Here is a 20,304-nt window from a genome sequence, read left to right as displayed (position 1 = left end):
AAAATTCAAACCAAAGCTTGTTTTGAAGGAAATTCAATTATCTTTCAAATGCCATTGATCCCATGGTCATTGGATTCACCATTTGAAAAATATGATCAAAGACATTACAGGTCATTTTCAAAGTCAACAAAAAGACACTTTTTTCAAAAGGACACACAAGGAGCTTCAAAAATCATTTTGACATGAGACCAAAGACATTGGTTAGAGGACTCTTTTAGGTTTCTAAAAAGTGCAAGATCTCCTTCATATGACAAAAATTGAAGGATTTACACCTTGTTGAAGTTGGCTAAATTTTGGGAAAATGCATGAAATCAACATTGTTCAAAATTGCATTTTTTCCAAATGGGGCCAAGTTTTCAGCATTCAAACATCATTTCCATGATGATATGGGCCTCCCACGACCAAGGCTAAGCCCATACCTTTTTTTATCCATTTTTGCATGATTTTATCTTACTTTAAGATTAAAATTAAAAGGAAAATGCATGGATAAAGGTTAGCTTACAAATCAAGCATGACTCACCTCAAAGAATCTTCAATTTTCTGCAGAGGATTGGTGCACAAGGCAAGAGCATTGAATGGATTCAAGACTTGGTCAAAAATTCAAGGTTTTTAATATTTAAAAACCAAGTTTTCAACAAAGGCAACTAGCTGCAAGTTAGCTTCAATTCTAAGCACACATAGCTTATAAATAAGCTATCATAGTTCAGCAAACAGAGGGAGGCGAGTTTAGAAGCATTCATAAGCTCATAACACTTGTAATCACTTGAAAAAAATTCAAAGAAAACTCAAATTCGAATTTGTAATTTCAGTCCATTTCAATACAAACTAAGCATTCATACACCTTCCTTGAACATCACTGAAACTATCCCAATCAGTTACAAGCCTTGAAGCTCACTGAATCGAGCTATACAGGTCCAAATTTGTTCAAACTAAAATCAATTCGTATCTGGTAATTCACACATGTTTAACAAGATGTAGACATACTATTAAGTTTGGTTTGAGGTGTAGATCATTTCTGGAAACTTAATTGAAGTTTGGACACGTATAAACGAAACTACCATTTTAGGGTTCATAGCTTCAAAATTAGGGCTTTCCAAATTAGGCTAAATTAGAGGTTCTAAATAGCACCATTAGATTCGTATGGACAAAACGAGTTGAATGGTACCATCGCGCCAAATTTATGTGTACGTTTGACCCTATTCGCTATTTTGCAGGTTTAGTAAGTAACCAATTACAACGCTTTTGGTAAGAAAGCGCTATTAAAAGTCTTGTCTGAAGGTTGAAGACGAAGACGTGTCACCCCCCTATTGGTTCTGACGCGCGCGTTTTTTTGAATATAACCCTTGGTTTCAGTGTTTTGCAGGCGTGTCATAAGTGATGTTCCCTCAACACCTGGACCATCTGATCTCATTTATGACTCATCCAACACTCCAGATCACGCGTGCACATCATACTCCCTCAATCAAACCACACAGGATCAGTATCCTTTTATTTTCTATTTTATTTTCTATTTTATTTTAATTTCTTTGTTAAATTAATTAAAAATAGTTTTAAAAATCCAAAAAATACACAAAAAATATTTTTAGACTTCTAAAATAATATATTATTTTCTGAAATAAAAATATTTTATTTTTCTTCAAAATTTCAATATTTTGCATAATTAATTAGTATATATTTATATATTTGCTTTTTAATTATTCTAACCAATCAAAAATCCCAAAAAAAATTGTTCTTTATATAAAATATTGTTTATATATTATAAACTAATTTTGTACATATTTTGAATAATTTTATCTTTGAATTTTAATTATTTATATAATTATTTGCATAATTATGTTTTAATTAACTTAAATCAATTTCAAATCAATTTCAAAAATTCAAAAAAATTAGTTTTGTTTTAAAATTAATTAACAAATATTTTGTACATATTTTAAACTTAATTTCTAGGTTTAAATATATTTTCATCTTTTTCTTCATTTTAATTTAATTAATCATGCATTAATTATAATTAAAACCAATCATAAAAAAACCAAAAACATGCCTTTTATTTTTCTTGCAATTTAAAATTCCTAGATAAATGTATAGGATGTCAAATTCATGTAAATAGGCTAGTTTACGTTTCCTGCACAATCGATGTAATAGCGTAGATTTACTTTCCGCACTTTACATTTCCGCATTTTAATTTCCAGCACATATAAACTGCGTGTATGTCAAAGATAAAATGGAACCGTTAGATCACTAACTTCAAAGATAAATATCTGAATCCAATCACAATCACACTTGCACCTCTTCAGGAAATCCCTTCTCATTCTTTCAAAGTCAAAGTCAAATTCCACTGTTTTGAGTACAAAATCGAACCTTGCTTTTATATCCGGTGAAAGGATAGATTTTTAAAGGAAATAGGATAAAGACCTTACAACTCAGGGTAGACCTCCTAGTTTGCTTGCTCAAATCAAAACAAACAAAATTCTCATACACTGTTGATTTTTCAAAACTTTCAAAAAGACAATACTTTGTATACATCCAAACACGGGTTATTACAAAGTTAACGTTCTTTTCAAAACATCTTTCGAAAGATAAACAAGCATTTTGTATACATCCACACACGGATCATTACAAAATTCAATTTACAAAAGTATTTGAAACCACATATGAGCAATTTCAGAGCAATTGAAAAGTGATCGAAAAACAAGTGAGCTAAGCAAACTTAAGAGCCCATGGATAACCATGGATACAAAGGGTGCTAACACCTTCCCTTTGTATAACCTACCCCCTTACCCAGAATTTCTTAAAGGTCTTTTTTCTGTTTCTTTTATAAACCTTTCCTTAATTGGATAAAATAAAAGGTCGGTGGCGACTCTGTGAATTTTCAAAATGCGAAAGCATTAAGCGACAAAAAAGAGTCAGTTCACGTATCTCTACAGATCAGAGGTATGGCCCGGTATTAAAAAAATCGGAGGTCCACACACTCGATTTTTTCTCCATCCTCTCCTTCAAGGCATCTGCATCCCTCCTTTCTAGGCCCCTAATCGCTTCCACAAATAAGTTCTCCCTTTCCCCACCTGAGATTCCCAACGCCGTTAATTCCTTCCAAACCTTGTCCGCCACATCCTGAGATTCGACCTTGTTGCTGATGCTGCCTCCTTTAGATGAAGAACAAGCCTCCACTGATTTACTGCATAGTATCGTGCCTTCTGATGATCGAGAATTCGAAGAAGCCCCTCTGGGTACCATTGAAGATTCCCCCCAATTAAGGGTTCTTGGACGGGCTAAGACAGAAAAAAACGATTTTGAAATCTCAAATTGTGACGCGTCGGGAGGTACTTTCCTAACCTTTTTCCCCTTCCCCTTGTTTAATTCACGGCATAAACTCTGGGCCTTTTCCTCTCTGAAATCCCCATCCACACTTTGGGCCTTTTTTGAACCTAAGTGTTGGGCTTTACTATTGGGCCTTAATCTTTTATCCCAGCCTACTTTGTTTGTTTCTGATAACGCCTTTTCACCCCTGCCACGATGCCTACATTCGTTGGCCCAATCCCCAACCTGAATACTATTGTTGTTCATTGGGTCCATCAAAAACTTTTCATTGAGACACGCATCTAACCTTCTTTTTTCTGCCAAAAACTTCTCCTTTTCCACAGCTTTCTGAAACATCTTTTCATTTACTTCCCTTGCCATAACTTTAGTACAATCAATTAATGATGTTTCTCTTAGTACACGTCTCCCCGCCGCCAAACCCCCGATTTCATCTTGTGACTCTTGGACAAAAGACCGCATTATTTCCTCAGAACCCTGACTATGCCAACTTCCCACCTCCTCATCGGAGCTCTCCCCGGAACAGTTACTTTGAGCTATGTTCTCCTCCCCATGATTCAAAGAAATGCGCATTGGACCATGGTTATCTTCCACGGCCTTTATCCTAAACACGTTGTCATTAATGGAGATATTATAAGTTTCATTGAGGACCAGACAATACTTAGTTCGTATCAGGATTCTAGCTACATCCATAGATTTCTGCTTCTTTGTCGCTTCATCCATGCAAATGAAGACTCCCACAGGTTTCATCACAAACTCAAACACCGCTTCTTGCCAAGCATGACATGGTAGTCCATAAATTCTCATCCACGTAAGTCTTTCATTGTCCACATCCGCAGGACTCCAGGGCCTAATTTCTTTGAAACATTGATGTATCCAATTCGGAGCTTCAGCTATAATTGCTTTAAGAGTACCTTCTGTGCACTCCTCCATTAAGCACAAATTTGCACCCATGGGAGTAATATTAACACCAAAGTAACCTTCCTTGTTAAATCTCTCTTGCATGTTATATGTATCACCTGGCGTTTCCACCACTCCGACGTAAGCGTTTTGAAATCTGAGTAAATCCTCATCCTTAATATTATACTCCAAATGTGCAAAAGGGATCTTCTTTGTATGCAGCTGATCATTCACCACCCTTTGCTCCCCTCTGAGTGTTTGGGCATACGTTCTCCTTGTACCACCTCCTCTATCCCATAGATTTTTGCAGCCTTCATTGATTCTCCTGTAATGTTGTTTACCTTCCTGTGGATTTCTGTCAGATCTCCCCCCTGCATTTCTCCCCTGCATATTAAGTACCCTCCCACTATCTCTAATAACTGTAGCGGTAAAAATGTGACTCGACGCGTTTTCACGCGTTCGAAGTACAACAGAGTCGCCACCGAACTTTATTTATTCCAAGGAGGAAAGGGAAAATATCGATAAAACCCACGAAAGAAAAGAAATGGATAAGATGGTCATCGCAACCAAATTTAGGTTCGGGAGTCGGTTAAGCAAGGGGAAGGTATTAGCACCCCTCACCTCCATCGTACTCGATGGGACCCATTTAGTTATTCTCGTGATCGATTGTTAGCTTATTATTTACTTGCGTTTTATTGTTTATAAGAAAGAAACAAAATTAAAGTTTTTTATTATCGTGCTCGCCAAGACATTTGAATCTTGTGCCTACATATCTTCAATGGAAGAATCAGAGCGATTGTAGTTCGAAAGAACTACGAAATGGATGGTAGATTTCGATGGGTCTAATCGCACTTGGGCGGGAAAGACGGGTTTTCGAATGTGGTTCGCACTTGGGCGATATTTGCACTTGGGCAAAGAAAAGATAAGTTTGAATTGAAATTGTTTTATGAAAAAGTGGAATTCGAGTATGTAAACAATGGCTTAACGGCCATCGCCTAAAATACTTGAAAGAGCATTTGTTAAATCGAGCTTGATGAAGTTTTTAATGGGATACAAGCATTCAAACAAAAGCTTAACGGCCATCGCCTAAATGCTTGAAAGAGCAACTTGTACAAGTACGTACAAACCCCTCTTGGGTGGTGAAAGAGATTGAAACGAGTCGAGTTTTGAGAAGTCTTCAATGGGATACAAGCATTCAAACAAAGGCTTAACGGCCATCGCCTAAATGCTTTAGAACAAATTGTACAAGTACGTACAACCCCTTCTAATTTTATCCATTGTGGACTCAACTCAATTCGATTGTAAAAGACATTTTTTGATTGAAAAAAGGAACTTGGTATTGACCAAGGTTTGTTATGAAAATATTCGCACTTGGGTGAGGAAAAGAACAATTTGATGAGTTGAAATTATTTTTAGAGTTTTTTGTAAAAGAAATAGGCAAATCGAGTTTGAATGAGTCCTTAATGGAATTTAAGCATTCAAACAAAGGCTTAACGGCCATCGCCCAAATGCTTTAGAACAACTTGTACAAGTACGTACAAACCCTTCCTTTCATCCATTATTGACAAAACTCAACTCGATTTTTAAAACATTTTTGAAGTTATTTGATCGTTACAAAAGATGTTTGAAAAAGATACTTGTTATTGACCAAAATTTATTATGAAATCGTTTGAAGTGAACTCGACATTGGATCGAGTGTTATTTGAATGAAAGAAAGTTTATGAAAATGGATTGATTTTATTTTGGTATTATTTTAATTAACCAATAAAAATGTATTTAAATGATTGATTAAATTAATTAAAAGTTAACTAACATCATTAATTAATTAACAATATAGTCAAAGTTTAATTAGAATGATTAACTAATAAGAACACTTGATTAACTAATTAAAAGAATATAGTATGCATGTTCTTTTTTTTATAAAAGAGGTTTAATGGGCTGGTGGTGCCAAAAACGTTTGGAGGGGTGAGGCCCAGTAAAAGAACACAAATATTTTTTATATAAGAAAAGAAACCGGGTTGGGCCGGGTCAAACCGGACCCGAAACCACCCTCGACTGGTCAGCTGGGTTTTGAACCCTAAATCCCACCTTGCCTCTTTCACGAATGCAACACGAACCTGTTCACACAATCCTCTCACGATTTTCACAACATCTCCGCATCTCACTCGGTTTCTTCGCTTCTACTCCCTCTCACGATTTCGACCTCTCTCTCAATCGGTTTTCTCTGCTAGCTCTCTCATAACTCTCGCTATTTCTCTTAGTTCTCGCTCTCTGGTTTTCGTTCTCTCTCGGTTCAAATAACAACATCAAACATAGCAAACAATCGAAGCAATAAAACCCTTATACCAAATGAAACCCTAAACCCCCAATCTTTATCATCATTTGCGATTTACATGATTTACATGGAGAAAATTAAATGAAGAAATTAAACAATAACATAAGAAGAAACAAGAAAAAAAACCAGGTATGCCTTCGATTCCGTGTTTGCTCTTCGTATCAGTCTTCCCTTTTGCTGAACTTTAAAAGTCTTCTTCTTCTGATTTGCTTCATCTCGGTTTTGTGCTACACTTGAATGTTGTGTTGCTATTTGGGTTTGAATGTTCTGCTGAGTGATACGGTTTCGTGAGGCTGCGGTTTGAGTTTGTGATTTGGTGTTTGTGAGGGGTGTTATGTGCGTTTTTATGTTGAGCGAAGGTGATGTGAGTTGAGCGTTGGATTATTCAGGTGAGAGGTGAGTGAGTTGTGGAATGTGCTCTGTGAGTATCACAGTTTTGAAGTTAGAGATGTATGATGAGGCTAACGAGGGCGGTTATGAATGTGAGTGAAGGTTATTGAGGACTGATTTTGACATAAGGTTTTGAGTGAGTTTATGAGTGTGGTGAAGGGTGGTCGCTGTGTTGGTTCTGAATTGTTGCTACTGTGTGGATGAATGTGTGATTGTGATGATGAGAGAAGCTGCAGGTTGAGAGAATGTTGTGATTGGTTTGTTAGTGAGGGAGTGAACCGAATAGGTTCATATGTGAGAAGAGTGAGATTTTTTCGTGAGCTTTTCTTTGAGGTGTTGTTGTTGTCTCCCTTCTTTCTGCTGCTGTGAATTGATTTTATAGATGGGATGAGATAGTTTTTGGGGGGAAAATGTTTGGTAAGTTTGAACAATTGTGTATTCTGATTTTGTTACTCTTTTGGTGCAGGAAATTGTGTGGCTATTTTGGTGAAATATTTGGACTGTTGGCAGGAAATTGGAGCAGCAATAGCAGGTTGGGTGGAGCAGATAGCAGCAGAGTGCAGCAGGCATGGCGTGAGATGAACAGGTTGTCTGGCGTGGGAAGTTTTGGTGAAGAGGGAAACAACATTTTTTTTGTTCTTTTGTGTATGTAATGGGCCTAGTGTATTTTAGTGTATTTTTATGAATGGGCCTCATAAAAGAATGCTGTAAAAAAAGAAATGTACTAATATTCTATATAAAAAAAGTATTAAACATAGTTAATATGATTTTCTTTTTAATTCTAAACTTCAATTGAAAATAATAATTAAATAATAATTTAATCGTTAATTCAATCTAAAAATAGAATCTTAAAGAGAAAAAAGCAAGTTAATTTATTAAAAATAAAATATGTCATGATAAAATTGAACTCAATACGCAAAAATAAAATAAATTGTTAATTGAAATGATGGACAAATTAATTGTGAATTTCATATTAATAATAAAAATAAAAAAAATAAAAATAAAGACGCAACGCGTGAAGTCGAAACTTAATATGGATGCAGATGAATTGATCGATGCTAATATGAATGAATCAGATGGAAAAACTTAGGTCAAAATTTAGGGTGCGACAGATGCCCCTATTTAATTATCTTTTGCCAGATAGCTCGAACGACCTTGGTCTTCGGGATATCAAAGGTGAAAGGTAATTAAATACTAAGTGACCTGAATTTTGGCCCTAAGAACTGCAAATATGTCTATGATATGATATGTATGAATGCATATGAGGGAAATTAATGGTACAAGGTGTCACAAGAGACAAACTACCACTAGAGAAACAAAGGATGCACCGACTTTTACTGAAGGTGGAGAAACAAAAGTTACACCGACGTTTACTGAAGGTGGAGAAACAAAAGATACACCGACGTTTACTGAAGATGAACTATCGACTTTTACTGAAGGTAGAGAAACAAAAGATACACCAACGTTTACTGAAGGTGAACTACCGACTTTTACTGAAGGTAGAGAAACAAAAGATACACCAACGTTTACTGAAGGTGAACTACCGACTTTTACTGAAGGTAGAGAAATGAGAGATACACCGACGTTTACTGAAGGTGAACTACCGACTTTTACTAAAGGTAGAGAAACAAGAGATACACCGACGTTTACTGAAGGTGAACTACCGACTTTTACTGAAGGTAGAGAAACAAAAGATACACCAACGTTTACTGAAGGTGAACTACCGACTTTTACTGAAGGTAGAGTAACAAATGGATCACCGACGTTTACTGAAGGTGAACTACCAACGTTTACTGAAGGTAGACTACCGACTTTTACTGAAGGTAGAAAAACAAAAGATACACCGACGTTTACTGAAGGTGAACTACCGACTTTTACTGAAGGTAGAGAAACAAAAGATACACCAAAGTTTACTGAAGGTGAACTACCGACTTTTACTGAAGGTAGAGTAACAAATGGATCACCGACGTTTACTGAAGGTGAACTACCAACGTTTACTGAAGGTAGACTACCGACTTTTACTGAAGGTGAACTACCGACTTTTACTGAAGGTAGAGTAACAAATGGATCACCGACGTTTACTGAAGGTAGAGAACTGAAAGATACACAACCGTTTACTGAAGGTGAACTACCGACTTTTACTGAAGGTAGAGAAAAATGAAAGATACACCAACGTTTACTGAAGGTGAACTACCAACTTTTACTGATGGTAGAGAAATGAAAGATACACCAACGTTTACTGAAGGTGAACTACCAACTTTTACTGATGGTAGAGAAATGAAAGATACACCAACGTTTACTGAAGGTGAACTACCAACTTTTACTGAAGGTAGAGAAACAAAAGATACACCGACGTTTACTGAAGGTGAACTACCGACTTTTACTGAAGGTAGAGAAACAAAAGATACACCAAAGTTTACTGAAGGTGAACTACCGACTTTTACTGAAGGTAGAGTAACAAATGGATCACCGACGTTTACTGAAGGTGAACTACCAACGTTTACTGAAGGTAGACTACCGACTTTTACTGAAGGTAGAAAAACAAAAGATACACCGACGTTTACTGAAGGTGAACTACCGACTTTTACTGAAGGTAGAGTAACAAAAGATACACCGACGTTTACTGAAGGTGAACTACCGACTTTTACTGAAGGTAGAGTAACAAATGGATCACCGACGTTTACTGAAGGTGAACTACCAACGTTTACTGAAGGTAGAGAAAAATGAAAGATACACCAACGTTTACTGAAGGTGAACTACCAACTTTTACTGATGGTAGAGAAATGAAAGATACACCAACGTTTACTGAAGGTGAACTACCAACTTTTACTGATGGTAGAGAAATGAAAGATACACCAACGTTTACTGAAGGTGAACTACCAACTTTTACTGAAGGTAGAGAAACAAAAGATACACCGACGTTTACTGAAGGTGAACTACCGACTTTTACTGAAGGTATAGGGACAAAAGATGCACCGACGTTTACTGAAGGTGAACTACCGACTTTTACTGAAGGTAGAGAAACAAAAGATACACCGACGTTTTACTGAAGGTGAACTACCGACTTTTACTGAAGGTAGAGAAACAAAAGATACACCGACGTTTACTGAAGGTGAACTACCGACTTTTACTGAAGGTAGAGAAACAAAAGGATTGATGGATATTGGAGAGAGGAAAAACATTAACTTGATGGAGGTAAAACAAAATGCCATCAACTATCGAGTTGGCTTTAAAACAAGTCATGACTAACATTAACCAGTGGGTTAACGAAGATGAAACAAATTTGTTGTCAACTAGTGAGTTGACTCTATATCAACCAGTGGATTGACAAAGAAAAACTGCTTTCAACCAGTGGGTTGCTTCGATCTAAGCGGACAATAAATGATTGACTGTAACCAGCGGGTTAACAAGATGAGCGATCAATTTCAACCAGTGGGTTGGCAAAAGAAGTGATGTTCAATCAGTGGATTGACACGAAAAATGATTATTTCAACCTGTGGGTCGACAAAACAAGTGATATTCAATCAGTGGATTGACATAAAAAAGACAAACTTCAACCAGTGGGTTGACAAAATGAGTGATAATCAATCAGTGAATTGACCCGGAAAAAGATAAAGTTCAACCAGTGGGTTGATAAAACAAGTGATCTTCAATCAGCGGATTGACACAGAAAAGACAAACTTCAACCAGTGGGTTGACAAAACAAAATAATATTCAATCAGTGGATTGACACAAAAAAGATAAACTTCAACCAGTGGGTTGACAAAATAGAGTAGTAGTCAATCAGTGGATTGACACGAAAAAGATAGACTTCAACCAGTGGGATGACAAAATAAGTGATCGTCAATCAGTGGATTGACACGAAAGAGATAAACTTCAACCAGTGGGTTGACAAAACAAGATAATATTCAATCAGTGGATTGACACAAGAAGGATAAACTTCAACCAGTGGGTTGACAAAACAAGATAATATTCAATCAGTGGATCGACACAAAAAAGACAAACTTCAACCAGTGGGTTGACAAAACAGAGTGGTAGTCAATCAGTGGATTGACACGAAAAAGATAGACTTCAACCAGTGGGTTGACAAAATAAGTGACCGTCGATCAGTGGATTGACACAAAAAAGACAAACTTCAACCAGTGGGTTGACAAAACAAAATAACTTTCAATCAACGGATTGACAACAACTGAAAAATACGATCCAATATTAAATTCAACCAGTGGGCTAACCAAAATGAACATAACGGTTCTTAATCAGAGGGATGATTTAAAAGAACAGAAGGTAAATGATCAATTTCAACTAGTGGCTTGGAAAAGGTTAACAAGCATGTTCAATCAGTGGATTGACAAGAAAATAATGATTGCAGTGACATCATTGGGGATTTTAAATCCATGTATGCTTTTTGCTTATGTATGAGACATCTTCGTTTTTTCTTTTGTGCAAATTGATGCACGTGCAATGATGTATGATGGTTAATCAATGCAAGTAATGAATTTACTGGATGGGTGCTAATGGGCAGTGAATTTTTTGGGTACCCATGGTGGACCAGGCTTGGTTTTCAATGGAAAAGACCGAGCAAGATTGAAATTTTGATTGGATGTTGTGGCAGATTGCCCCATGAATGATATGCATGATTTATGAATGCATGCTATGAATGAAATCTATGGTTTGGAATGTTTTGATATGTGCCCCAGTGGAGGGTCATGATTTTTTTGTGAAGTGGAAAAGGTCCCTTGGTAGGAGGTTTGTGCAAGCATAATTCCCGACACCCATTCTAAGTTTGAGGACGGCCTGATATGATAAAGCCTGCTTGGAATGCTTGAAGGAAATGTCTTGGCCTTGATTTGCCCCAGAATGCTGAGTATATAGAGAAACGTGCTTCAACAAAATTTGGATTCAAACTGATGATCCTGAGATGACATACCCTAATGCTTGAGAACTTTGAAATGAAATGCCCCTGAATAATGGATTTCTGAAGTGATGTGACCTTGATGGTTCCATTTTAGGATCTTCAATTGATTTCCATTGTTGGAACTTCCTTGATGGAAAGTGCTGACTTGCAGATGAAACTGTTTAATTCAAAATGGTAATTTTAATGCGACGTGCATGCAAGTTTTGAAAACAAGTCATTTATTGAAATGAAACTGTGGTATATAATGAATAAATTCCAATGAGGATACGATGGAAGTTTGGATTTCAAGGTGAAAAATGATGTGATAGCCTGGTTATCAAAACAAATGATTAGCAAGTATTTAGGAGTCAGGTTAACGCAACCTTGCTTTAGTATGCTTTCAAAAGAAACCTTGCTTCAATTAGGACTTTCAAAGGTTGTAACGTGGCCAAGTTCACAGTTAAAGAAACAAAGGATATAGGCTCAAATTTTGATATTAACCCACCCATTCTTCGTGATATACTCCAGTCCTAAGTTCAGTTAATTCTCACAAGTATTCGGTTTCCAAGAGAATTTGCATATGATAAATGAGAACCAATGGATTCTAAGGTGGCAGCCACCTATTCCTTTTTTAGAGTCACACAAGTTTGTTCTTGTTTTTCTTTTGACTATGATCTTTTGATCTCTCTTCTTTTTTATTTGACTTTTGTATCCCTAATTTTATCGCCTAAGTCTCCTTTTTAGGTTTTGACTTAGCGGGATTTTCTTTTGATTTTTTTTGTTTGAACAACTTGTGTGACAGTTGTTCAATGATATGAGAATTGGAGCGTTGTGACTGCCATATTGATGTTCCAAGGGAAACAACTGTTGTAAGCTTTGGATGTTCACTACTACTTCGACATTGTGTACGAAGAGAGGATGCAGTTGAACTTTTGGTCGGGAATGGTTCCCATGAAATGATTCTGTTGGAAATCATATCCATTAGTCATTGTAACTGAACAACTACCCTGCCCCAGGTTTTGATTAAGGGTTTTGATTTCGTGCAGAAAGAAAACACCTACTTCTAAGGCTCAAAGGGGTTTACGAGGGATTATCTTCCTTATATCTCTAGTGTTTGGGGATTTGAAGCAATGCCTGTACATCATCAACAAAGTTTTATTTGAAAGCACACTGATGCAAATTGGGTATTCGTTTTTCGTCATCCTCCCTCAAATCTTGCTTAGACAGAAAGCTGATAAAGAAAGTGAAGTGAAAAAGCACATTTTTTTGTATTTTGAATTTGTGTAAATGATACAGAAATAAAACAAGAGAACATGTTATGATTGATTCAAAATAAATGCAATGCTCGTTTCATTAAAATTACGATTAAGGAAGACAAAATTCAAATGCAATACAACACAATACAAACAAGGATGAACTTTCTCATCTAATAGCTGGCTTTTAGGCATGTTCTCAATGTCTTGGCACTCTTCAAGGCATGGGGTTGTTTAACCACACCGTGTGTCGAGGTTGACCCTTCTTGGTTATTAATGCTTCGAAGCATCTCCATGATATTGACCACAGATCTTCTGAATTTATTTCTTATCCCTTTAGAGCTCATTCAATGTCTTCTATGACATGCTTCGAGTCCAATATAGTGTCGGGTAATTAACTTGCTTTGCCAACCGTTTGAGGAAGAAAAGTATGAGTATTGGATTTTGGAAGTGAGAATGCATGTTAATGAATGCAAATGCATGATGATTTTTTTTGTTTTTAATGCAAAAATGAATGCCATATCATATCATGCATGATCCACAAGTAATGGATTTCCAATCAACTGGATACAGAAAAAATCAAAATACTTGGCACACAGTGGCTCACCACAGGATATTTTTTTTTTTTACAAGGTTCTAGACGCGGTTCTCAGAGTTGCAAACTCCTTTTGAAAACTCAGTCATCTAGTAAATAACTTACCATCCAACTGCGTTTTCAAATGAAGCCTATTCTGAGTGTGGTTTTCGCACTTACCCACAGTAATAGTTACGTTACACAAGTTGGGCGCGAAACCACCATTTCCTAAAAGTCATGGTTTTAGGGTTTCTCTAAAGGTCCCTAGAGTCGGCGGTCCGAATTGGAAACATCATAGCCCAAGTAAATAACTTACTTAGTCACAAACATCTCCTCAAAGGACCTACTCCAGGCGGGGTTTTAGTACCTCCCATTTGACACTACGTCAAGCGAGTTTAATACTACACCACCATCTTATCTTACGCGTCACTCGAGCTCGGGTGTAGAGCTTTTCCTCACAAGAGACGAATAATCAAAAGTTCCAACCACGACGACGAGCAATCAAATAACGATAAAATAAATGCAATAAATAAGCAAGTAAATAAAGCTAACAATAATACAAGAAAAACTAAACTAGGGTTGACTCTCTTAGGTAGTCCCCAGCAGAGTCGCCACTTTCTGTAGCGGTAAAAATGTGACTCGACGCGTTTTCACGCGTTCGAAGTACAACAGAGTCGCCACCGAACTTTATTTATTCCAAGGAGGAAAGGGAAAATATCGATAAAACCCACGAAAGAAAAGAAATGGATAAGATGGTCATCGCAACCAAATTTAGGTTCGGGAGTCGGTTAAGCAAGGGGAAGGTATTAGCACCCCTCACCTCCATCGTACTCGATGGGACCCATTTAGTTATTCTCGTGATCGATTGTTAGCTTATTATTTACTTGCGTTTTATTGTTTATAAGAAAGAAACAAAATTAAAGTTTTTTATTATCGTGCTCGCCAAGACATTTGAATCTTGTGCCTACATATCTTCAATGGAAGAATCAGAGCGATTGTAGTTCGAAAGAACTACGAAATGGATGGTAGATTTCGATGGGTCTAATCGCACTTGGGCGGGAAAGACGGGTTTTCGAATGTGGTTCGCACTTGGGCGATATTTGCACTTGGGCAAAGAAAAGATAAGTTTGAATTGAAATTGTTTTATGAAAAAGTGGAATTCGAGTATGTAAACAATGGCTTAACGGCCATCGCCTAAAATACTTGAAAGAGCATTTGTTAAATCGAGCTTGATGAAGTTTTTAATGGGATACAAGCATTCAAACAAAAGCTTAACGGCCATCGCCTAAATGCTTGAAAGAGCAACTTGTACAAGTACGTACAAACCCCTCTTGGGTGGTGAAAGAGATTGAAACGAGTCGAGTTTTGAGAAGTCTTCAATGGGATACAAGCATTCAAACAAAGGCTTAACGGCCATCGCCTAAATGCTTTAGAACAAATTGTACAAGTACGTACAACCCCTTCTAATTTTATCCATTGTGGACTCAACTCAATTCGATTGTAAAAGACATTTTTTGATTGAAAAAAGGAACTTGGTATTGACCAAGGTTTGTTATGAAAATATTCGCACTTGGGTGAGGAAAAGAACAATTTGATGAGTTGAAATTATTTTTAGAGTTTTTTGTAAAAGAAATAGGCAAATCGAGTTTGAATGAGTCCTTAATGGAATTTAAGCATTCAAACAAAGGCTTAACGGCCATCGCCCAAATGCTTTAGAACAACTTGTACAAGTACGTACAAACCCTTCCTTTCATCCATTATTGACAAAACTCAACTCGATTTTTAAAACATTTTTGAAGTTATTTGATCGTTACAAAAGATGTTTGAAAAAGATACTTGTTATTGACCAAAATTTATTATGAAATCGTTTGAAGTGAACTCGACATTGGATCGAGTGTTATTTGAATGAAAGAAAGTTTATGAAAATGGATTGATTTTATTTTGGTATTATTTTAATTAACCAATAAAAATGTATTTAAATGATTGATTAAATTAATTAAAAGTTAACTAACATCATTAATTAATTAACAATATAGTCAAAGTTTAATTAGAATGATTAACTAATAAGAACACTTGATTAACTAATTAAAAGAATATAGTATGCATGTTCTTTTTTTTATAAAAGAGGTTTAATGGGCTGGTGGTGCCAAAAACGTTTGGAGGGGTGAGGCCCAGTAAAAGAACACAAATATTTTTTATATAAGAAAAGAAACCGGGTTGGGCCGGGTCAAACCGGACCCGAAACCACCCTCGACTGGTCAGCTGGGTTTTGAACCCTAAATCCCACCTTGCCTCTTTCACGAATGCAACACGAACCTGTTCACACAATCCTCTCACGATTTTCACAACATCTCCGCATCTCACTCGGTTTCTTCGCTTCTACTCCCTCTCACGATTTCGACCTCTCTCTCAATCGGTTTTCTCTGCTAGCTCTCTCATAACTCTCGCTATTTCTCTTAGTTCTCGCTCTCTGGTTTTCGTTCTCTCTCGGTTCAAATAACAACATCAAACATAGCAAACAATCGAAGCAATAAAACCCTTATACCAAATGAAACCCTAAACCCCCAATCTTTATCATCATTTGCGATTTACATGATTTACATGGAGAAAATTAAATGAAGAAATTAAACAATAACATAAGAAGAAACAAGAAAAAAAACCAGGTATGCCTTCGATTCCGTGTTTGCTCTTCGTATCAGTCTTCCCTTTTGCTGAACTTTAAAAGTCTTCTTCTTCTGATTTGCTTCATCTCGGTTTTGTGCTACACTTGAATGTTGTGTTGCTATTTGGGTTTGAATGTTCTGCTGAGTGATACGGTTTCGTGAGGCTGCGGTTTGAGTTTGTGATTTGGTGTTTGTGAGGGGTGTTATGTGCGTTTTTATGTTGAGCGAAGGTGATGTGAGTTGAGCGTTGGATTATTCAGGTGAGAGGTGAGTGAGTTGTGGAATGTGCTCTGTGAGTATCACAGTTTTGAAGTTAGAGATGTATGATGAGGCTAACGAGGGCGGTTATGAATGTGAGTGAAGGTTATTGAGGACTGATTTTGACATAAGGTTTTGAGTGAGTTTATGAGTGTGGTGAAGGGTGGTCGCTGTGTTGGTTCTGAATTGTTGCTACTGTGTGGATGAATGTGTGATTGTGATGATGAGAGAAGCTGCAGGTTGAGAGAATGTTGTGATTGGTTTGTTAGTGAGGGAGTGAACCGAATAGGTTCATATGTGAGAAGAGTGAGATTTTTTCGTGAGCTTTTCTTTGAGGTGTTGTTGTTGTCTCCCTTCTTTCTGCTGCTGTGAATTGATTTTATAGATGGGATGAGATAGTTTTTGGGGGGAAAATGTTTGGTAAGTTTGAACAATTGTGTATTCTGATTTTGTTACTCTTTTGGTGCAGGAAATTGTGTGGCTATTTTGGTGAAATATTTGGACTGTTGGCAGGAAATTGGAGCAGCAATAGCAGGTTGGGTGGAGCAGATAGCAGCAGAGTGCAGCAGGCATGGCGTGAGATGAACAGGTTGTCTGGCGTGGGAAGTTTTGGTGAAGAGGGAAACAACATTTTTTTTGTTCTTTTGTGTATGTAATGGGCCTAGTGTATTTTAGTGTATTTTTATGAATGGGCCTCATAAAAGAATGCTGTAAAAAAAGAAATGTACTAATATTCTATATAAAAAAAGTATTAAACATAGTTAATATGATTTTCTTTTTAATTCTAAACTTCAATTGAAAATAATAATTAAATAATAATTTAATCGTTAATTCAATCTAAAAATAGAATCTTAAAGAGAAAAAAGCAAGTTAATTTATTAAAAATAAAATATGTCATGATAAAATTGAACTCAATACGCAAAAATAAAATAAATTGTTAATTGAAATGATGGACAAATTAATTGTGAATTTCATATTAATAATAAAAATAAAAAAAATAAAAATAAAGACGCAACGCGTGAAGTCGAAACTTAATATGGATGCAGATGAATTGATCGATGCTAATATGAATGAATCAGATGGAAAAACTTAGGTCAAAATTTAGGGTGCGACAATAACCTTCGAGTCCCTACTAAATCTCGGAGAGTTAACAAATATCTTTTTAGAATCAATGAAGATGTTATCCAACTTTTCCGCCATCCATCTTTCATCAGTCACATTGAAGAATCTTACGAATCCAAATCTTTTGCCACGTTTGTCTCTTCTAGGTGGAAGTACGACCTCGTCTATGTCACCAAAGTCTTTGAAAATGTTGTACATTTCCTTAGCCCCATAACCTTCCGGAAACTCTGTGAAAAAGAAGGACGTTGTTGTTCTCGTGCCTGTTCCTTTTGTATCTCTGTCACCGGCTACTTCCCATCGAGTATTGTTTTTCTCCCAGTGTTTCCTTCTCCTATGAATCACCGTCCATTCATTCTCACCGTGTCTGTTCATGGTTCTGATCTAGAGTCAACAACTGTTTAGGGGGGGTGTTTGTGAAATTTGCTGAAAAGAGGTTTTTTGTTTTGTTTGAAAAAGGTTGATGAAGAGAGAAGACATACTTTCTCTCTCTACATTTTGTTTACTTGGAAATAAATCTATTATGGATCGATTTCAGACCTTTTTCATATATATATTTTTTTGTTGAAATTTATGACAAGTCAATTATATAAAGACTCTGATGATCATTTATAAAGCACATTGTCTCGAAAACTTATAAACAATTTTCTCTTCAGCTCACATTTCGTTTATAATTTTTATACACTTAATATATATTTGTGTTTTTAAGTAGCCATTTCTATAATTTTGATCTCATTGTAAATTAAGAGAGGGTTATTTTCTTGAACTTGTAAGATATAAAGGTTGTAAGCAAACTTGTGTAAAAAACTTCTAATTTTAAATTAAGAGAGGGTTATTCTCTTGAACTTGTAAGATATAAAAGTTGCAAGTTAAACTTGTGTAAAAAACTTGGAGTAAAGATCGCAACACGATCGAATATTAAAAGTTAGGTATAAAATTTACGATTTGAACATGTGTTAAAAACTTGGTATAAAGATTGTAAGTTGAACATGTGTTAAAAACTTGGTTGATAGTGAAAATCTCAAGGCGTTCTCCTTAGGGACAGGACGTAAGCCACGTGGTTTGGTCTAAACTAGGATAAATTATGGTGTGCAGTTTCCTTTCTTCCTTATTTCTTTTAATTTTTAGTTCTTATCTAAAATTGTATTCCTTATCTAATTTTTATGCAAAACATTTTATTTTATAATGTTTTTGATTTTTTAATATTCACTATTCACCCCATCTTGTGTTGATATCAAAGTGTATTTCTTGTGTATAAACTATTCATCTCAAGAATCAAGTATGTGGTTATATATGTAGGTTATGATAATATTGTCTATGATTTTTATGATGACAAAAGAATATAGTTAAGTTAATCATAAGCATCATCAAAGTAAAAAAACGAGTTATCAAAAAGCAAACCTAAGAAGGTTCCGATGTTGCAAGCAAATAAATTTATCTTTTTAGTATCAATAGTGTGTAAATAATTGTATGTAGTTATCAAAGTATTAAGGCAATTCACACACACTCAAAAAATGACTTTACAAACTTTATATATTTCAAAACCTTTCTTAAAATCAATTATGGTCACTATCTAATCGATTATGAAACATCTTGACCAATTATGAAAGAGAAATATCGTTCCCGAATCAATTAGAACTTGTATCTAATCTATTAAGGAGTGGGTTTTCCACCTAAGGAGTGGGCTCTGAATTTGGCTAAAATATTTCCTAATTACTTAGGGCTAATGCCACATGCTAAACAATTAGAGAGCGGTCTCAACCCATAGATTAGAGAGAGAAAAATGTATACCAACATGCCTCAAAATAGATGGATAATATTAATGATGATTCAAGCTATATTTAGTCAAAATTGGGCAATGCAAGGATTCCAAATTTTAAAAATTAAGGACGAAAAATTTTAAAAATGCTAAAGTGAGGGGAATAAGAAGGACTTCATTGTTTAAGGGGTTTTCAGATTAGATTCTAGAATCTGAGAGTTTCAAAAATATGTTCTACTTTTTAGAATTTGAGAATAATTTTGTCAAAATGAAGGATATTTAAGAGGTTTAAGGGTGAGAAAAAGCAATCAAGAAAAATAGTAATTAGTGTAATTGAAGGAGTACGGGGTATTGTAAAAAAAAACATAGGCAAGAAAATAACTCGCCTCATAAAAAAATACGACTTCTTTTCCTACCCCGAAAACTCTCAAAAATCTATAGTTTTAACAAAAATAACTCATTAGATATTAGAATACATAGAATTTTAGTATTTTTTAAACTCTCAGATTATAAAATATACACCAGGTTTCATATAAAAAATTTATTGTATTATTTTTGTGTTTAACCTTTGTATCGTCGTTACAAATATGTATGTTGTCCTTATTGAGAGACTTCATTTGGATTTATCTGTACCATATCTTTCCACATGATATTCTTCATCCGACATTAAACATAATGAATTTCTAGATTTTTTTTCTGTCAATTGGGATCGTAATACATTTCTAATGTATCCGTATTCTCTTAGAAGGACACTCTTATGAAAGAAGTTTGTATCACGTTAAGTGATTCACAATCTTACTTGTATCATACATATTGTTTCACATATACTTTTATAATCTAATAT

Source organism: Vicia villosa, unplaced genomic scaffold (assembly GCF_029867415.1).
Source record: "Vicia villosa cultivar HV-30 ecotype Madison, WI unplaced genomic scaffold, Vvil1.0 ctg.000189F_1_1, whole genome shotgun sequence".
In the NCBI taxonomy this organism is placed as follows: domain Eukaryota; kingdom Viridiplantae; phylum Streptophyta; class Magnoliopsida; order Fabales; family Fabaceae; genus Vicia; species Vicia villosa.
This window is presented reverse-complemented; position numbering follows the sequence as displayed.